Source organism: Hemiscyllium ocellatum, chromosome 14 (genome assembly GCF_020745735.1).
Source record: "Hemiscyllium ocellatum isolate sHemOce1 chromosome 14, sHemOce1.pat.X.cur, whole genome shotgun sequence".
In the NCBI taxonomy this organism is placed as follows: Eukaryota; Metazoa; Chordata; class Chondrichthyes; order Orectolobiformes; family Hemiscylliidae; genus Hemiscyllium; species Hemiscyllium ocellatum.
The window spans coordinates 42,044,847-42,064,929 of NC_083414.1; the positions used below are offsets into that span (position 1 = coordinate 42,044,847).

General features: G+C 38.8%; 1 protein-coding gene and 1 long non-coding RNA gene across 5 annotated transcripts in view; one reads left to right on the forward strand and one right to left on the reverse strand.

The window, feature by feature from the left end:
* adamts9 (ADAM metallopeptidase with thrombospondin type 1 motif, 9) overlaps positions 1 to 20,083 on the reverse strand; it is a 255,565-nt gene that overhangs the window by 80,460 nt on the left and 155,022 nt on the right. The gene's annotated exons all lie outside the window — the stretch shown is intronic.
* LOC132822364 (uncharacterized) lies at positions 1,565 to 18,687 on the forward strand. The gene is made up of 3 exons (XR_009645435.1): positions 1,565 to 1,818; positions 17,204 to 17,238; positions 18,471 to 18,687. It is a non-coding gene; the product is annotated as an uncharacterized LOC132822364 (long non-coding RNA).

The window sequence follows — 20,083 nt, forward strand, 5'->3', positions numbered from 1 at the left end:
AGCCTTGATGAGGAGTTTGTAGAATGTCTTTGGATTAGTTTCTCAGAAGACTATGTTCTGGAGCCAACCAGATCTATTTGATCTGGCACAAATGAAAATGTTCCTTTTTTCAAAACTTTTCTCAAACATGTTCAATCTCTCAGTTATGCTATTATTCTTGTCATTTTCACTGAACTCTTCAATAATTGAATAAACAAAACTGTTTCTTGTACTTCGAATCTCAGCTTTTCAATGGCTTGTATAAATTTAAATCAGTTTTTTTTATTTGATAATACAGATATGAAAGCAGTGGGAGGAACTGTTTAAAACATAAATATAGTGATGCAATGCGCTAGCTAACTGAAGTGTACACTTAGGTCAACTGGGTGTTTGGAGCTTTGCAGTGATCAATATCTTCATCGTACTGATTCATCTAGATTTATTTTATAATGCTAAAATTTAATTAGATTTTCTGGATCTTTTTGTTGCGTGTCTGACATACTATCTTTGTACTCAATATGGAACAACACGATGGGCCCTGACCCTGAAGGAAATTGAGCTCTTTGGTTGAGTGAATTCTTTGGTGTAAGTTTGTAAATGGTTCCAAGTCAGGGATCTTTATGCATTTAGCAATAGCAACATCATCACGTAGGGAAGTAGCCAATCACATTGATGTATTCTCCCAAACAAGAATCCATAGGTTAAAATGTACTGTATTTTTAACTTTTAATTACCATTTTAGTGAAAGCAGAGTGAAACAAATGATTTGAAGATTGAATTATGGTAACAGCTGATGTATGATAAACACATTTTAAAAAGACATAGAATTGCTTCAATTAAAGAAATTTCATATTTCATATTTTTAAATTCGATTTTCAGATCAACTACTGCTGTTCAGCAATAATTGTAAATTTGTTGCATTATTTAAAGAACCAGATATACCTCAATTAACAAGGTGTAAGCGATTTTAAAGTTAAACTAACAGGGAAAAGGGGTATGTTTTGCCCATTCAGTGACTTCTACTTGACTGCAGTCTGCATGAACTCATTGCAACCTCTGAAGAAGCACTGAATCACTGTTAGTAACTTTAGAATCTCCACATTTAACTGTTCACATGCTGATTCCAGACGTTCCTGCCAGCTTCAGTGAGATAATGATGCTGAAGATTCACTATTTGCACCACTATCATAAAAGCAGGCCATTGTTTGAAATTTTCGTTAATGCATTCCAAGCTGACCCACTGCATAGGAAGGGACCTGTATCTACCCCTTTCTTACATCCTGACCCTGGCCAATTTTAGAGATCAGTTTGAATAATGTATTTTTGGCAAGCTCTTGGCAGATTTTGAATATCAATCCTCCCCCCACCTTTCCATATGCAGCCTGCCTACAGCATCAATATATTGTGGTGTATTCAAATCAGAAGCCTGTGGGTTTGCCTGAAAATTTATTTCTTTATTTTTGATCAAATGCACCTTGCAAAAATGAAAACAACTCTATTCAAGTTTGTTAAATAAACTGCATGCTACCTTGCACGCTAGAAATTGTATATTCTGACATGTCAATTTTTATTTTCAGGTCCAATCAGTTCTGGCAGAAACTAACATTCAGCACTGGACCTCCAAGTGAACTTCTGTATTTGAAGAGTTGTGAATGGCACTGAACCTTGTGTAATCATCGCTGAACATCTTCACTTCTGACCTTATGATAAAGGGAAGATAATGTATGAAACAAATGAAGATGGTTGGACATTGACACTGCCCTGGAGAACTCTTGCAGTGATATTCTGGGTCTGAGATGATGGCTCTCCAACAACCACAACCATCTTCCATTTTGCTAGGTATGACTTTGATTACAGCAGAGTTTCCGCCATTCCTACGGCTTCGATTCTTTTTTAGGCTCCTTGATTCCACATAGTCAAATGTCAACTTGATGCTAAGGGCAGGCACTCTCACCTCACTAGTTCAACTTTTTTAGCCATGTTTGGACCAAGGCTGTAATGAGTCAAGCTTAGAGTCAAAGTTAGAGCAGGACTGTGTTGAGTAAATGCCACTTGATAATAATGGCAATGAAAATCTTCTACACTTTGCTGATGAGCAAAAGCACACTCTTGAGATGGTAATTAGCATTTGTCCTGCATTTTATAGATAGGACATACCTGAGCAAGTTTCCACATTGTTGGGTGGATACTGGTTTGCAGCGGTGTTGGAATGGCTTGCTGAGGTCTGCAGCCTCACAGAAAACTCTCACACTTCATTCTCTTGTTTCTAACAACATTATTGGAAATAAACTTTCAGAAGATTAGATTACAGTGTGGAAACAGGCCATTCGGCCCAACAAGTCCACACCGACCCACTGAAGCAGAACCCACCCAGACCCATTCCCCTACATTTACCTCTTCACCTAACACTATCTACAATTTAACATGGTCAATTCACCTAACCTTTTTTTCTTGGATTGTGGGAGGAAACCCATGCAGACACAGGGAGAATGTGCAAACTCCAGACAGACAGTCGCATGAGGCGGGAATTGAACCCGGGTCAATTAGCAACCCGAGGCAGTGCTAACCACTGTGCCACTGTGCAACCCATGAATGCAGCAGAATACATCATCTTTTGAGATTTCTACAATTTTAAGAGGCAGAATAAGTCATTGTTTGAATAATTTGTGCTATCTTTTCTTTATTATTTGGAAACAGGTCAGAAGTCAAATGACACCACATTATAGTCCAACAGGGTTATTTGAAATCACAAGCTTTCAGAGCGCTGCTCCTTCATCACATGCAGTGTTTCCATATTTAGAATTTGTTCCAATATATAAAAAGAAAGTTGTAATGAAGGGATGTTTCACAGGACTTGTATCACAATAACAATGGAGATTGGTTATCTGATTATGACTGGGCTTTTATGTTGGGCAACAGTTTTCTAACAAATGATTTGACAGAGTTTTATAACATGATCGAGGAAATGGAGAAAAGTGGATAGAGGAGGTAGTCGTAGATGGTTCATGGGTTCAAATTTGGCACACGGTTTAACAAAATAACTCAGCACCCAATTCAACTTAGTTGCTGCCTCCTCACATTTATGATTATAGAATTATTGAACAGATATAGCACTGAAGGCTGGACTGCTGCAAGAGTAACTTAACTCACCCTACTCTCTGCCTTTTCCTCACAGACCTGCAAGCAATATATTCACAATTATTTCACTTATCTTTTGAAAGCTATGATTGAATCTGACTCCATCATATTGTCAGACAGGCACTCCAGCTCCTAACCACTAACTGCATAAAACTGTTTTTGTCATATTGCCTCTGATTCATTTGCAGTTCAACCCTCAAATCAATGTTTAATTGTAGATTCATTGAGCACAGAAGGGGTCCTTCAGCCCATCGAGTCTGGGTCAACCTATCTACATTAATCCCACTTTCCAGCATTTGAATGTTATCATATTTCAAATACTCATCTACATACTTTTCAAGGTTGTGAGGTTTTGTGCCTCTACTACCCTACCAGGCAGTACATTTAGACTCCCATAATCCTGTGAGTGAAATAAATTTCTCAAGTCCCCTCTGAACCTTTTGTGTTTCACATTAAAATTATATCCCATTCTTATTGCTCACTCATTCTCAATCCTTCTGCTCGTATGAGCAGTTTCTTTAATTGACACTGATAAAAGTCTAAAGATTTTGAATTCTCCTCTTTGTTTTCAATTGATGAATGAATTTGAATTCCCTCTCACTGGAATCATTCACATAGACCTCTTCTACAACCTCTGTGTGCTTTTACATACTTCCTGAAGTAGATTATCTGATAACTGTAACATTGCTACATTTGGAAGCTTACTGAACACAAATTGGCTGCTGTGCTTCTGACATCATAATAGTGACCGCACTTCAAAAGTACTTAATTGAATGTAAAGCACTTTAGGACATCTTGACTCCATCCAAAGCACTATTTATATACAAGTACGTTTTGCTTATGACTTTCACGTCATTTATATATGGCAAGAATAGGTAAAATCTCAGTTGAAACACAAGGCATTGCACTCAATATCTTCTTCTACAGGGGTCTACCCCCTTTCAAACTTTTCCAAACTATTCACTTAGTTAGCAGTTACTAATCCATATATATGCCTTACCCACAACAGCTGTTGAATTAAAAAGGAAAGACTTGCATTCATATTGGACCCTTCATGACCACAGGATATCCCCAAGTGTGTTACAGCTAACAGAGTATTTCTGAAGTGTAGACACTCCGTGTCACAGGAAATGTCACAGCCAATTTGCATGCAGCAAATTCCTACAAACAGCTACAGAATAATGTAGAGAAAATTGGTATCTTGGTGTTGATTGAGGCATAAATATTGACCAGGACACTAGGGATATCTTCTTTATTACTCAGAAAACAGTGCTATTAATGCAATGTGAATGGTGAGATATCAAGAATTTGAGTTCTGAAAGAGGTTAATTGATTTCCTTGGCCAAAAGCAGACTACAAGCTTTCAAACTGAAGTTTTTATGATCATGTAGCTGATAAAAACAAAGGGTCCAAGTTAATGATTCACCATCAAAAATACCAAGACACTCAAGTCATAAATTAAGATATTAGATGCAGAAGACAATCTAGAATTAATTTGCATTAAAGTATTCCTGGCACATCAGTGTATGGTATTAATGAGTTAAACAGCTAGCTGACTTTGTTTCTAAAGAGACAGCGAGATTATGTTTTTTGGTGAGGAGCTGAGTAGGTGGGATTAAGTGTTGGTTTTAATCCTTTTTCTCTGTTCTGTAAACCATTTCTCTTTTTTATAAAATGCTATATACCCTAGGAGCCGGGCAAAAACAGTATACACCATTTAGTTCAGAACACTGAGGAAGAGGCCTGCAGTCTGTTGTGGCATTAAAACAACAAAAAATTTAGAAAGTACTTTGTTTAAAACTATCACTTATTCATTTTCTCAATTTTATTTCTGCTACTCCTAGGTCATTTTTGCACCAGGCATAATTATCCCAACAGGATCGGACAGCACATTACACTAAGCTAAATGTTTATGTGATCAAATATGATCACGGTAATATTACAACCAAATCCCAGGTGAGATTTCCAAATTCATTACTTCCAGATGGGATACCCCAAACTGGTAAGCTGCCAGGTAAGGAACAATGAACTGATTCCTTTGCTTTATTCACCCATCTCCTTGGTTGGTCACAGCAAAGTTAATTTAGAAAGGATTCCTTCACTTGTGGATATCTTTTTCCCAGACCTAAGTTAACTAATATTTTAAAAGGAGTTGATTTAAGCAGGCTTTCTTGAAATAACAAAAACAATGAGTTATTCATTACTAGCCACAAGAAGACATACTAACACAAGATACATACATATAGATCATAAACAAAAGGTGAGCCCAAAAGGATAAAATATTTTAAAAATAAAGATCAGTTTCCAAATTGTTTGTGTAGGATGGAACGGTGAATGTTGCATTCCTTGTAGTGGAGGTTACCATAAGATCCGTAAGATGATAAGACACAGGAACAGAATTAGGTCATTCGGCCCATCAAGTCTAGCACTGTTGACATTGATACTTGAACGGTCGGTTTGGTGATCATTAGTTTTGCGGATGGGTTAAAATTCTGTATTTTTTATTCCTTTCGACCATGATTGAATTATCATATTTATGGCAAAAGAGAGTTTTTTTGTTGTGATATTTCCACTTGTTTGGTTTGCAGCACTCAGAATGAGAAAGGATGCCTTCACCTGAAATACAGGGGTATCTGCGGGATAGTTCTCCGACTGTGACACTCACAGCATACTAATGCTCAAATCCACACTAGTGGATACAAGAGCATTCCACTTCACTAGTACCCTCCAGTAGAATTGAAACTGGCTCTTTAAACTCTGTCCTAATATGTTATATAAAGGAAAAAACACAAAATCTGTCTGAAGTTTGGATCATAATTTGCAACGGTGGCTTTCAGTCAAACAGGGAGTTGTCAGCCCTCATTATCTTTGTAGTCAAAGGAGATCACAGTCCATCTGATTTAACTTCTCTTCGCAACTCCCTTTGGAGGGGCATTGGTTGAAGTTCCCTTTGTATTCACAGTGGTGACATTTTGTGAACCTCTCTGCCATTTAATTTACACCTACAGCAGTCCTCTTTTTTAATTAAAAAAAAACGAGCATTCAAGAAGTTCAAGTTAAAATGCGTAGAGTACTTCAGGAGTTGGCACACTTGATCATAACAGTAGTATGAGTTCACAGTTTCATTCTTTGAAATTTTTAACAATTATCTCTATTCATATTGTTGAAACCTGAAATATAAGGAACTATATGTTCTTATTTTTGAAAAAATGTAATGGCAAAATCAGCTTTTTATTGCCCATCTCTAATTGACTTTGAAAATGTGCCAATTTTTTTCTTGAATACAACTGTGCAGCATGCAAAGGTACATTCAGAGGTCAGTCAAGAGTTAACCATATTCACATCAGTTTGGAGTCACATAATTGCCAGACTGAATAAGGGCATCACGATGTTATGGCCACTGAGAGTTATAAGATGGTTATATTTGAAACTGTCTCATAAATCAGGTAAAATGGAGCAATGAAAAGAAACATGTGACTGCTACTTGTTCTGTTCAAGAATTAGTCTGAATTGCCTGGTTACCATGGGGACAGGGAACCAGTTTGAGTATTATTGAAATCCACAGCAGGTTTAAAGCCTGAAAACAAAGGACAGAGTAGCTGGCTTTCCCATGGGTAGACCTATACACAGTGAGGCAGTCTGATTTAAAAACCTTGGATACTGAGAAAGGAAAACAGCAATTCTTGTAGAAAGCAGGATAAAAGGTAGAATCTGGTGGGAACTTGACTTCTGGTTGAACAGACAGAACTACAGCAATTTAAGGACATTAGAAGATTTGGATAGCATGGTGGTCAGCACTGCTGCCTCACAACGCTAGGTACATGGGTTCAATCCCAACCTCAGGCAACTGTCCGTTTGAAGTGTGCACATTCCATCCATGTCTGTGCAGGTTCCCTCCGGGTGGTCTGGTTTCCTCCCACAGTCCAAAGACATGCAGGTTAGGTGGATTGGCCATACTAAATTACCCATAGTGTCCAGGGATGTGCAGGTTTGGTGGATTGGCATAGGAAATGCAGAGTTACAGGGATAGGGTAGGAGGGTGGGATGTTCTTCAGAGGGTCATTGTGAACTCGATGCCCAAATAGCCTGCTTTCACAGTGTAGGGATTCTATGATTGAGGACACTGGAGGATTTTCCCTGAAGCATCAAGGAAAATAATTCACTCTTTTGTGCCTTGCTACTGGACTTGGGAATTTGGGAATTCTCTGAAGACTGAGGGGAATGACTTTCAACTTACAACGTTGTGAAATGGGAAGAAATAAATCCTCTGGATGTTGGGATTAATTTTCTCTAAATACCACAATTCTGCTGAAAGTGTGGCATAATGTATAAAAATAACATGGTTGTATGTGCAGTAGTTTTATCAGCTGTCTATTAATGTATGCTGCACCCTCTTCAAGACAAACTGAGTCGATTAACTCAAACTCCAAGTAAATTTCAACATCGTGCTCACCTACTTAACAATTTTTCCTTTTGATTTACTGACCATTAGAAATTTACCCACATTATATTTAATCTGTATTAAAATTAATCTCTGCACTCACATTTTGTTCAAATGATTTTGTAATCCCACTGTCCCTCCTGGCTTGGTATCATGGTATAAATCTGGCTTTATTGCAAAAGAACTTAACTACTGATGGAAATTAGAGATAGACCTGACCCAAAAACTGAGCCTTGGCGTATTCCAAGTAGTATTTGCCCTCATCACAATCTGAATTCTTCTTACAAGGACCAGTTGTTAGGCAGGAGAATGTTAGAAGCTATTATTAAAGACATTATAATGTGTTATTTAGATAAGTTTCAGGTAACAGGCAACACCACCATGAATTTGTCAAAGGGGAATCGTATTTAACTAATATTGTGGAATTCTTTGAAGATACAACTTGTCCTTTAGATAAAGGGGTACCAGTTTAGATTTCCAGAAGGCTTTTGATAAGGTGCCACATCAAAGGTTATTGTGGAAACTAAAAACTCATGGTGTAGGGAGTAACATACTTCCATTGATAGAAGCTTGGTTTGCTAACAGGAAACAGAAAGTAACAATAAGTGGGTTTTTTTAAGGTTGGCAGGGTGTGCCATAGAGGTCTCAACTCTTAACAACTTTATATAAATGATTTGTATGAAGGAGTTGGAACTGTGATAGGGACATAAGGAGACTACAAAGAAATATAGATAGGTTTAGTGATTGGGCAAAGACCTGACAAATGGAGTACAATACAGGAAAGTGTGAATTTGTCCATTTTAGCAGAAAGAATTTAAAAAGAAGCATTATTTAAATAGTGAGGGGTTGCAGAGCTCTGAAATGTAGAGAGATCATGAGCTGGAAATATGTCCACATTCCTTTCAACATCCATCTGGTCTAGTCCCCTCAGCATCTGATATATTTCAATTAAGTCTTCTAAATGTCAAAATCCTGGAACTTCCCACCTAATGGCATGGTGGGTGTACATATATCGAACAGACTGCTGCAGTTCAAGATGACAGGTCCTAGTGCTTGAATCACATAAGGTGCTGCAGATACAGCAAGTAATCATGGAAGTCAATAGATTGCAAGGGGAATTGAATGTAAGAGTAGGGAGGTCATGCTTCAGTTATCCAGGGCATTAGTGAGACTGCGCCTGGAGTACTATGTACAGTATTGATTATAGTTCTCACACAAAGATGTTCATGCATTGGAAGCAGTACAGAGAAGGTTTATAAGTCTATTACCTGAAATAAATGGTCTGCCTAATGACGAGAGGCTAGACAGGCTAGGCCTGTATTCTCTGAAGTTTAGAAGAGCTGAAAGTGACTTAATTGAAATATATCAGATGTTGGACTAGACCACATGGATGTTGAAAAGATCTTTCCTCTTGCAGGAGAATCTAAAACTAGGAGGCACCCATTTAAAACCAGGATGAGGAAACTTTTTTTTTCTCTCAGCAGGTTGAGAATCTTTGGAATCCCCTTTCTCAAGAGGCAGTAGATACAGAATCTTTTATTTTTCAGGCAGAGGTAGGCAGATTCGTGATTGCCAAGATAATGTAAGATTACCAGGCATATGCATGAATGGTTAAAATCAGATCTGTCATGATCTTATTGAATGATGGGGTAGGCTTGAAGGGCAGAGTAGCATGCTCTTGTTCCATGTTCATATGTTTTTACTATTCAGTCATTTTACCATACGCAGCTGTCACACTGGATATTACACAGTGCTGACCTCAGTTAGTTGTACTTAAAGTGGAAGTTTAACAACACTTGCAACACTTGGAAGTCTAAGTCCTGACATTTAACACAGTCCACTTGGGTTGTCACGTCCTCAAAAATCCAAAAGGTCCGACAGGACTTTGCTTCACTCCCTCCGCCACCGATTGTAGTGACGGCAGTGTTACCCATCTATAAGATGCACTGCACAAATTCACCAAGGCTCCTCAGACAACACCTTCCAAACATAAGACTACTATCATCTAGAAGGACAAGGATAACAGATACATGGCAATATCACCACCTGCCAGTTTCTGTCCAAGCCAGTCATCATCATGGCCTGGAAATATGTCCACATTCCTTTCAACATCCATCTGGTCTAGTCCCCTCAGCATCTGATATATTTCAATTAAGTCACTTTCAACTCTTCTAAACTTCAGAGGATACAGGCTGAGCCTGTCAAAATCCTGGAACTTCCTATCTAATGGCATGGTGGGTGTACATATGTCAAACAGACTGCAGCAGTTCAAGAAGGCAGTTCAGCATCAGCTTTTCAACTTAGGATGGGAAATAAGTGCTAGCTTAGCCAGCGATGCCCAAATCTCATGAATTAATAGATAAAAAAGTATGCTGATTATTTGCTAGTTGTTAAACACTGAAAGAATTGTTGATGAAGTAAATCAGAAACAAAAAAACAGAAGTTACTGGAAAAGCTCAGCATGTCTGGCAGCATCCATGGAGAGAAATCAAAGTTAATGTTTTGAGTCTTCCTTAGAACTGGGTTTTTCCAGATCTAAAGAAGGGTTATCAGACTTGAAATGTTAACTTTAATTCTTGACACAGATGCTGCCAGACTTGCTGAGCTTTTCCAGCAATTTCTGTTTTTATTTACTGGTCCTTGCTGAGCAGGCAATCTCTAATGGAGTCTCTAATTTTACACAGAGTTAAACTGATGAACTGTGAGACCTGTAGAATAAGGGGATTACATGAGCATAATTCCAGTTATTTACATTTGTTTACATTCACTACTTAATGATGGTAATGATAGTACATTGTAAATTGCTGCATGCCAACACAAGGGCTGTCATTTGTTAGAAGCAACAAATTCAATGCTAAATGCCTGAAAGCTTGCTCTTATTTCACAAATTAACATACAATTTGAACATAGCTTCATTTTTATTTAGAATTGCTGCTTTATGTTTTTGAAAAGAATTATTATGTGGCTGCGTGTTATCAATAAATGTGTCATGTCCCATGGAATAGCTACAAATCTTGGAAGTTTTACTGCCAAATACTTCTACAAGTGTTTATTTTCCTTGTTGAATATGTCTATCTCTATAATATTCCACTTTACTTAAGAGGGTTATGAATTATTTACTCTATTTTACTCAAAACATTTGATTTAAATTTTACATAATATGTACATTTCATTAATGTAATATTTCTTTCCTTTCTTTTGGTTCATCATAAAATGTGAATGTCTATTTATTTAATTTTAAGTTAGACATTAAATATTGCTACTGTCATGTGTGAACATACACATTGATCTATAGCGTGTTCAAATATTTTTGGTAAAGCTTCTTACTTAAATCAGAGTAGGGAACCTTTCAGGACTGAAGAAGGGCTATACCCGAAATGAAGACTTCTCTACCTCCTGATGCTGCCTGACTTGCTGTGTTCTTCCTGCCTCCTGCTTATCTACTTTGGATTCCACTACTTCTGTAATACTTCCACTTGTTACATGTCGCTGAAACCTTTTTTTGTTTCATTGATAACCCATGGATTTATATTTAAAATTGTTTTGTTAATAATGTTGCTTTTAAAAAGTTTTAGAAGTTGTGCAAATTTTCAAATTTTGCATTTAGAGGACAAATGTTCTACTTCAATCAGCACCAGTACATTTGAGAATAGCATATCACCCTGTGGATATAAAATTGTAGGCTGTCATCATGCGGTGGTGGGCTAGGTTCATTGTCATCACTAAGTACTCAAAAGACTAGGTTTTGGCACAAACATTCCAGACCTGATATTGTGAGGTATAACTGCAAATAATGTGTGTTAATGCAACCCTGGTAAAACAGCCTGCTGCTGTGTCCATGAGTGCAGGTGCATGCCAGTCATAGTGGCATACCTCATAGTGGGATCTTGTCCATGTAGACCTGGGAAAACCAATGCATTGCATTATTGGAGAAAATACTGTCTGTATTTATAAACTGAAAGAAATCACTTCTGCCAAAAGGAGTAGTTTTAAAACTATAGTCATTTTTTTTACATGAAATCGGCCTTTCACTTTGGTCTATTTTGAATTATTGATATTATTTGATTTGATCATTGGATTTGTATCATTTCCATTTTATAAGGTTTCAAATTCACAATTCCACCAACTCTGCTTTGGGGACACTTCACCTGATGTAAACATTGTTGGAGGCTCGGGTCTCATCATGGTACAATATAGAGCAATTTCAAAATTTTCCAGCAATATGAAATGTGGATTTTACTTTGAGGGACAAATGAACAAGTAACAGGTGATAAGTAATAATAAACACCATTGATTCCATTGACTATGTTCATTTGAATAATTCTTCAACATTTTGCATAATTTCACCTTCTTTCATACTGAGTTCTCCATTTTTCTAATAACCTTTAGGGAAGAAAATCTGCTGTCCTCACTCAGCTCCTAATCTCATTACATCCTTGGTTCAAACATGAACAATAGAGCTGAATTTCAGTGGTGAGGTGAGAGTGCCATTGGATCAAGTGTGGCAACAAGTGTAGCAAAATTGGAATCAATGGATATCAGGGGCAAACTCCATTGGTTGGAGTCAGACCTGGCACATAGGAAGATATTTGTACTTATTGAAGGTCAGTCACCTCAGCTCCAGGACATCTCTGTCAGAGTTCTTCCGCATCGTGTCCTAGGCCTCATCATCTTGAACTGCTTCATCAATGACCTTCCCTCCCAAGGTCAGAAATCAGGATGTTCACTGATGATTGCACAATGTTCAGCACCACTCACAAATAATCAGATATTAAAGCAGTCCATGTTCAAGTGCAACAAGATCTGGATCATATCCACACTTGGGCTGATAAGTGGCAAGTAAGATTTGTGTCACACAAATGCCAGGCAATGACTATCTCCAATATGAGACAATCAAACCACTGCCCCTTGACAATCAATAGTGTTACCATCACTGAATCCCCCATTATCAACCATCTTGGGAGTTACCATTCACCAGAAACTCAACTGGACTTGCTACATAAACACAGTGGCTAAAAGAGCAATCAGAAGCTAGGAAATCATGGGGATGCAATGGCTAATGGTATTGTCACTAGACTATTAATCCGGAGAACCAGGTAATGTTCTGGGAACCCAGGATCAAATACTGCCTTGGCTGGGATTACGAGTCTTATGATGACCATCAAGCCATTACTGATTATCAGGAAAATCTCATCGAGTTCACTATGGAAATCAGCCATCCTTATCTAGTTGGGTCTACAAGTAACTTCAGATTCACTGTAATGTGGTTGATTCTCAATTGCTTTCTGGACAATTAGGGATGGGCAATAAATTTATGTCCTGTGAATGAATTAAAAAAGAACCCTGTGGCGTGTAACTTACCTCTTCACTCCCCGAAGCCCATCCACCATCTACAAAGCACAAGTCAGGAGTGTAATAGAATACTCTCCACATGCCTGGAAGAGTGTAACTTCAACAACACTCAACAAGCTTGGCACCACATCCACAAGCATCCATTCCTTCCACCCATTGACAGTCAGTAGCAGCAATGTGTACTATCTACAAGATACACTGCAGAAATTCACCAAAGACCCTCAGACAGCACCTTCCAAACCTAAAACCACTTCCATCTAGAAGGGCAGTGGCAGCAGATACATGGAAATACCACAACCCGCAAGTTCCTCTCCAAGCCATTCACCAACCTTACTTGGAAGTAGTTTCTGCACTGTCGCTAGGTAAAAATCCCGGAAATCCCTCTCTTCAGCATGTAACTGCAGCCGTTCAAAGGCAGTGAGAGACAAGCAATCAATACTGGCCAGCCAGCAAAACCCACATTCTATGAGTAAAGTTTTTTAAAAAATCTGGTTTGGCTTACATGTGACTCCAGTCTCTCAGCATTGTGTTTGGCTCTTCCCTTTGAAATAGCAAAGCGAGCCATACACTGTCAAGGGCATTGAATGACGGGTAACAAATGCCAGCCTTGTGAGCTGAGAAATATGTTGCTGGAAAAGCGCAGCAGGTCAGGCAGCATCCAAGGAGCAGGAGAATCGACATTTCGGGCATGAGTCTTCTTCAGGCTTATGCCTAAAACGTCGATTCTCCTGCTCCTTGGATGCTGCCTGACCTGCTGCACTTTTCCAGCAACACATTTTTCAGCTCTGATCTCCAGCATCTGCAGTCCTCACTTTCTCCTAGCCAGCCTTGTGAGTACTGCCCACATTCCACAAAAGAATATAGTCCAAACAGAATTGTCATTGAACACCTTACTTTACTTATTCAGTGAAGGTCTGAAGTTATCATTTGTCAACACTATACTCCTTGCTTCCAACTGATTTTGCCTTTGCATTAAGGAATTAAAGGAAGTTTCAGATTTCAAGTACTGAATACTGAATCACAGAAGGTAAGAACAAGTCATGTGAGGGGGAGTGACATACTCAGCTGAAACTCAGTTGGTGGATAGTTAAACTAATAAATGCTACTAATTCTCCCTGGAGCCAAAGGTTACTGATTGCAATTTGTCTAATAGAGCAAGCACTGACCAAAAGTTGATGCAGTCTTTCTTTATAGAAACATTGGATTTGAATTATGTCACTGGGACTTGACTGTAATTTGCATAGGAAGTCACAGTTGCTTATTTACCAGGTGAAAATAGCAAGGGAGAAGACTGAGGCTAGAGCAGCCACAAAGAGGGAAACATTTTCTCATTTCCTGAAGTGAGAATAGCTTGAAGTAAGAATAAATTTGGGGTCCAGTTCGGTGTTAACATTTGAAAAAATCTCACCTGTGACCTTATTTGCCTCTAGGCTGTCCATATTTGTGCTAATTAAACGTACGGCAGAGGCTGGGTAGCTAATCAGTTTTCAGGTGGCAGGTTGTCATTTTAAAACCCAACTGCTCAAATAAGGAGTGGACAACTTCAGAGAGAAGTTCTATATCACTACAGCATTGCATATGAGGTAGGAACAGGCCTACCCTTTGAGGATCCTCTGGCATCTAAAATCTCATTCTCTATATAAAGACCCCAAGTTAAGGGATACAACCCCCAACCCACACCTCCAGGAGCCAGGAAGCAGTTAACCCTCCTCCTACTGTCTTTGTAGAAGCTTCAAGTTTCCTCGGAAGCACTAGCTTTCGGAGCACTGCTCTTTTATCAGGTGGTTGTGATGAAGGAGCAGTGCTCTGAAAGCTAGTGCTTCCAATTAAACCTGTTGGACTATAACCTGGTGTTGTGTGATTTTTATCTTTGTACACCCCAGTCCAACATCAGCATCTCCATATCAAGTATCCTCATTATGGTTGCTGCAATGTTCCCCAACTGAATGAAAACCAAACTTCTCGTTCAGATTGGTTTACAAGCAAGGATCCCGGCAAGAAAAAAATCATTCATTCCACTGCATGTGGACAAACCATTCTACTTCCCCTGATCTTGTTTACAAGATTTGGTGGTATTATATCTTTCTTAAAATTAAAATATTAGTCATGTCAGAACCTGACTGCCCAAATTGGAGTTACAGGTTAAAGGGGAGGTCAGGTAAACTTAACTGACAGGCTTTTACTCTGTGATTTCTTTTTCAAACAAAAAAGGTTGCTCAAACAGACATGCAGCACAAATTCAAAAGATTTTAACTTTCGCTTGGTTGCCAATGGAAGATAGATTTTATCTTAAGGAATACATTCATCTCAACCAAGGAATTAAATATGTCAAATACCATAACCGGAAGAGAAACAATATCATAAAAAATTCTTGTAATTTACTTTGAATTCACTTTCTCATAATTCACTGTACATTTGAAACTAATTGGGTGAAGTGGTAACATTTGAGTTTATTAGTGCTCTATCCTCCTTTAAGATCTAGCTCCAAAGCATCTGTAGACAATGGGAATACTAATGCTGTTATTCATGTGCAAGCTTTAAATGAACTAGTTGTGTAGAGATAAATGAAATATAAACATTTCAGAAAAAAAAGACATATTAAATATGGTGCGGAGTCCCTTTGGTCAACTATGAGGTATTTATGTAAAACCTAACTACCTCTCCATTGACATTTGTTATTTTTAGCAGCAGTACCTACTTTTAACACTGGCTACGAAACAATCCTATTAAGGAATTCTAATAATTGTCCATAGCTATTAAAATATGCATGTGGAAATTCCAAAACTGAAATTCAAAACTGAATTACACTTCAAAACAAATTTTGTAAATTGATCACCTTATTGAAACAGTAATAATTTATTCGTGCATTTCCATGTAGAGACACATCAGTGTGTGGCTGAGAAAATGACCCATGTTGCATACCATAGGCACAATGAAAAACATTTGGGCTCAATATCTGAAGGATGCCTGAAAGACATGTAACCCAATATTGAGTCAAACTATTTTTTTTGACATTTATGGCAATTGCCCAAAACAAGGTTGACACAGACCTTCACATGAACTTATAGGCTGTGATGCAAAAAAACTCGAGATTCTTTAGTGACTTAAGCAGTTGACATCAAATTATTACAAAGATCATAACTGCTATCACAATTCCACAATAAACCAATCATCAAAATTCCCTACCCCAGGATATACCATTTTTCCTGTTCCATGATGGAATTGATCTGAATTCTTGGTTTTCATTGTCGAGTTGTCATGTGCTTGCAGTTGATCCTAATAACGTTAGTGAGGCCTGAGACCAATTTTAATCTGGCTCTAGCTTCCAGGTTGTTTGTGTGCCACTAGTAATCCAACCTGAAATGGGTCACAGCAAGTCTCTAGGCCTGTTATGGGTGGCATGGTGGTTCAGCAGTTAGCACTGCTGCCTCACAGCACCAGGGACCTGGGTTTGATTCCCAGCTTGGGCGACTGTGTGGAGTTTGCACATTCTCCCTGTGTCTGCGTGAGTTTCCTCAGGGTTTTCTGGTTTCCTCCCACAATCCAAAGATGTGCAGGTCAGGTAAATTGGCCATGCTAATTTGTTCCACAGTGTTAGGTGCATTAGTTAGGGGAATGGGTCTGGGTGGGTTACTCATCAGAGAGTCAGTGTGGAGCTGTTGGGCCAAAGCACCTGTTTCCATACTGTAGGGAACCCAATCTCACCTAGAAACTTGTGACTGTAAAGAACCTAAATGGTTCCCTTACACTTGAGAAGATGGTAACCAATGCAAAAACAAAATCTTTGTTTAAACTAACCAAAACCTGCTTACATTTTTCAGAAAACCACACTATGATATGAATGATCTTGCTCCCATAAAAAGAGAAATATATTTTCACATTTAATTTTGAAAATGTAGTTAACAATCAAATTACTGGAAAAACTCTACAACCAAATTTCAGTTACCATCCCTTTCACCATCTCAATATTTTGCTCACTCTGCCAGTGTATCTCCTTCACTCCCCAGGCTTGTTATTGAATTGCTATTCCTCAACTGAACTTCCCATTGTTTATTTTCTTTTTTTTCAGATCAGACTGAAGCATGTATTAAATAATATCTGCTTTTCTTCTTATCTTTAATTTTTTAAAACTTGGGTGGGATCGTTTGCTATTCATTTCTCCTCTCGTATGTCTTTTTTAAACATTCCTTTGCGTTTTGCATGATTTGTTAAATTTTGTAAAAAGCTAACTGCAGATGCACAATGTGACCTCTAATTTTAATGCAATAATGTTTGTTTGGTCTTACCCTATAGGACAATGGAAGGAATTATTTTCTCATGTCTGCCAGGTAAGTGCCAAAAGAACGTGAACAGAGCTTTACCTTTTCAACTCCCACAAAGGGCTGTTGGAATAGTGTGGCAAAGTGAGACAATTCACCATTGGTTTTCCTGATGTTTTCAAACAGAGCCATGAAATTGGTATCCCCCCTTCCCGGATTTACTCCCAGTTGGAGCGTTAGATGTCATGAACGACACATAATGCATAGTCGAGGTTTCAGTATTTAAAGAGGCAGAAAATTCTACAACTGGCCATAAGAGAGACAACAACATAACTGATACTAATCTCAATTAAGGAAGGCTTCCCGTGGTTCTCTGAGATATTCTTCAACATCAATGTGCAGAATCTGGCGACCAACAGATGATTTATAGTTTGAAGGAAGAACACCACCTCAAAAGTCAAGCAAGTACAGTTGGAAGTGACTAAAGAGGTGGCATGAATGTGATCTCGCCCTCGTGCATAAAAGGGAATAGCATATCACATTCAACACTAACCCCACTAGTGACTTTATCAGCTTTAGATTAGATTACTTACAGTGTGGAAACAGGCCCTTCGGCCCAACAAGTCCACACCGACCCGCCGAAGCGCAACCCACCCATACCCCTACATTTACCCCTGCCCTTAACACTACGGGCAATTTAGCATGGCCAATTCACCTGACCCGCACATCTTTGGACTGTGGGAGGAAACCGGAGCACCTGGAGGAAACCCACGCAGACACGGGGAGAACATGCAAACTCCACACAGTCAGTCGCCTGAGTCGGGAATTGAACCCGGGTCTCAGGAGCTGTGAGGCAGCAGTACTAACCACTGTGCCACCCTTTCTCCTGCACCAGCCCTATCTATCCAAAATAGCTTGCAAGTCCAACCACTGACATCTTTCAAGGTACCTCCTCACATTCCCATTTGACCAGTTACTACTGACCACTCATCCTCATCTTATGCATTCTCTTCACTCAGTCACCTTCACAAATGACATTCCATTCTCTCAACACTCCACAACTCATTCTCATGACTCTCTTGTTTCTTTCTTTAAAGGAGAAGAAAGGCAGAACAACAGGGAGAGGTAAAACTCTGGGGTGGCTCTTCAAGTTATAGTATCCACATATCTTATAATAACACAGTATGCAATACTTCCCATGTCAACCTGGTGTCACCAATCACTAAAACATGATTGGCACAATTATGACTTTGAACTCTTTCACTTTGTCACTTTCAATTCATATCTTTCATGCCTAGCAGGTATTTCAAGGACCACCTAGGGAAGAATGCAGAAGAGGATGGAGGTCTCTCAGAGGAGGTTGCACGATCTATGGAAGTACCACGAAATAGCTCATATATACCCTTCATCAATTCAAATGCATAAACTTCAGTTGAGTCACCAATACAGGAAGTTGTATTGTCACATGTTGTGTCACCCATCATAAATCGGCAGGAGTAAGTGTTGGAGACATGGAAAGTCAGGGTCATTAAAAAGGGGGACTTTTCTGGAGTAGCAATTGAATATTTGTGATATTATACTCACATCTCCACTGCTCAGCTATGTAGTGGGACTTGAAGAGTTTGTCTCAAGCAAGAGTGGTGTGATGTCTGAGAACTTTATACTAAGATCCAGCTCCATGGGAAGAGTAGTCAATTCTGAGCAGAATCAGAGACTACAGGCAAACAAGTATATGTTGAACTTCTGCACATCCTTCCTCAGAGACCCTTTCAGGACAAAGTTATTAATTAATTAATGATTTATAATTGCACATTATTGGATCTAGATTTGCTCATTTTCTGTTAAGTTTCTCAACATACTGCTTTAGAAAATGCGCACTCCACACTACTATAAATTAACTGTGTCCTGTCAAATGGGCTCCACCATTAATCTGAAACCAAACTCATTTCAACATCAACCATGAGTTCCAAAATACAGATGGAAACTGACTACCCTGAAGCATATGAGAAAACACACCTTTCACTGACTGGATAGTTTCCAACCAGCTCCCCAAGCAAGATACCTCTCCTCATTGATTAAGATCAATGGTGAGATCCTATCAAAATGTGAAATATTCATCATTACCTCCATTGCACTAGTAGAGCTTTCAGTTGACTGAAGAATGAATACTTGAGGAGGAGAATCTTAGTCTCATAGGTTTAAGGTTGTGGTTTACCAGACAGCATTAATCCCTGTGCTCCTGTGTACTTTGGTGACTTTGACAACTTGTAGCAGGCACCAAACCACTGGACAAGTTCCACCAATGATTCTTTGCTAGATTCTCCAACTATGGTGGAACGAATGGCATCCTAATTCCAATATCCTCTCCAATACTAACATATCCACCACTGAGGGATGCTAAAAACACTAAAAACATGGGAACCAGGTGGAATACGTTGCTGTTCATGTGACACCAGACTCCTGATATCTAGCTTTACTGAGTACTTGCCCAAGGCAGAGGATTTCCAGGAGGACAATGGAAACACTTTGGGCATATGCTGCAACCATCCCTAAACTCATCAAACATACTTGCTGCTGACACATTGTGACTAACTAAAATGGAGAATATACCTCTGGGAAGTCACTGAACACATGCAAAGAGGAAGATGAAGTATTGAAGGGAAAAAACTATCCTCCCAAGAAATCATCTACCTGATCCTCCAAGCGACACCTTCCTACATTAGTGAGAGACCTCGACCACACACTGGACTTGTCAGCCATCTCAGCAGAGTGGAAGAATTACTCTTGTTAATTGCTTGCCATGATTTCTTGCTTTGTACTCTATCCTGTGCTACAAATACTGTAAGAGTGTCTATAAACAACACCAACTAATCTTTTCTTCCCCTTGGTATTTGTTAGCTCCAACCAAACTAAC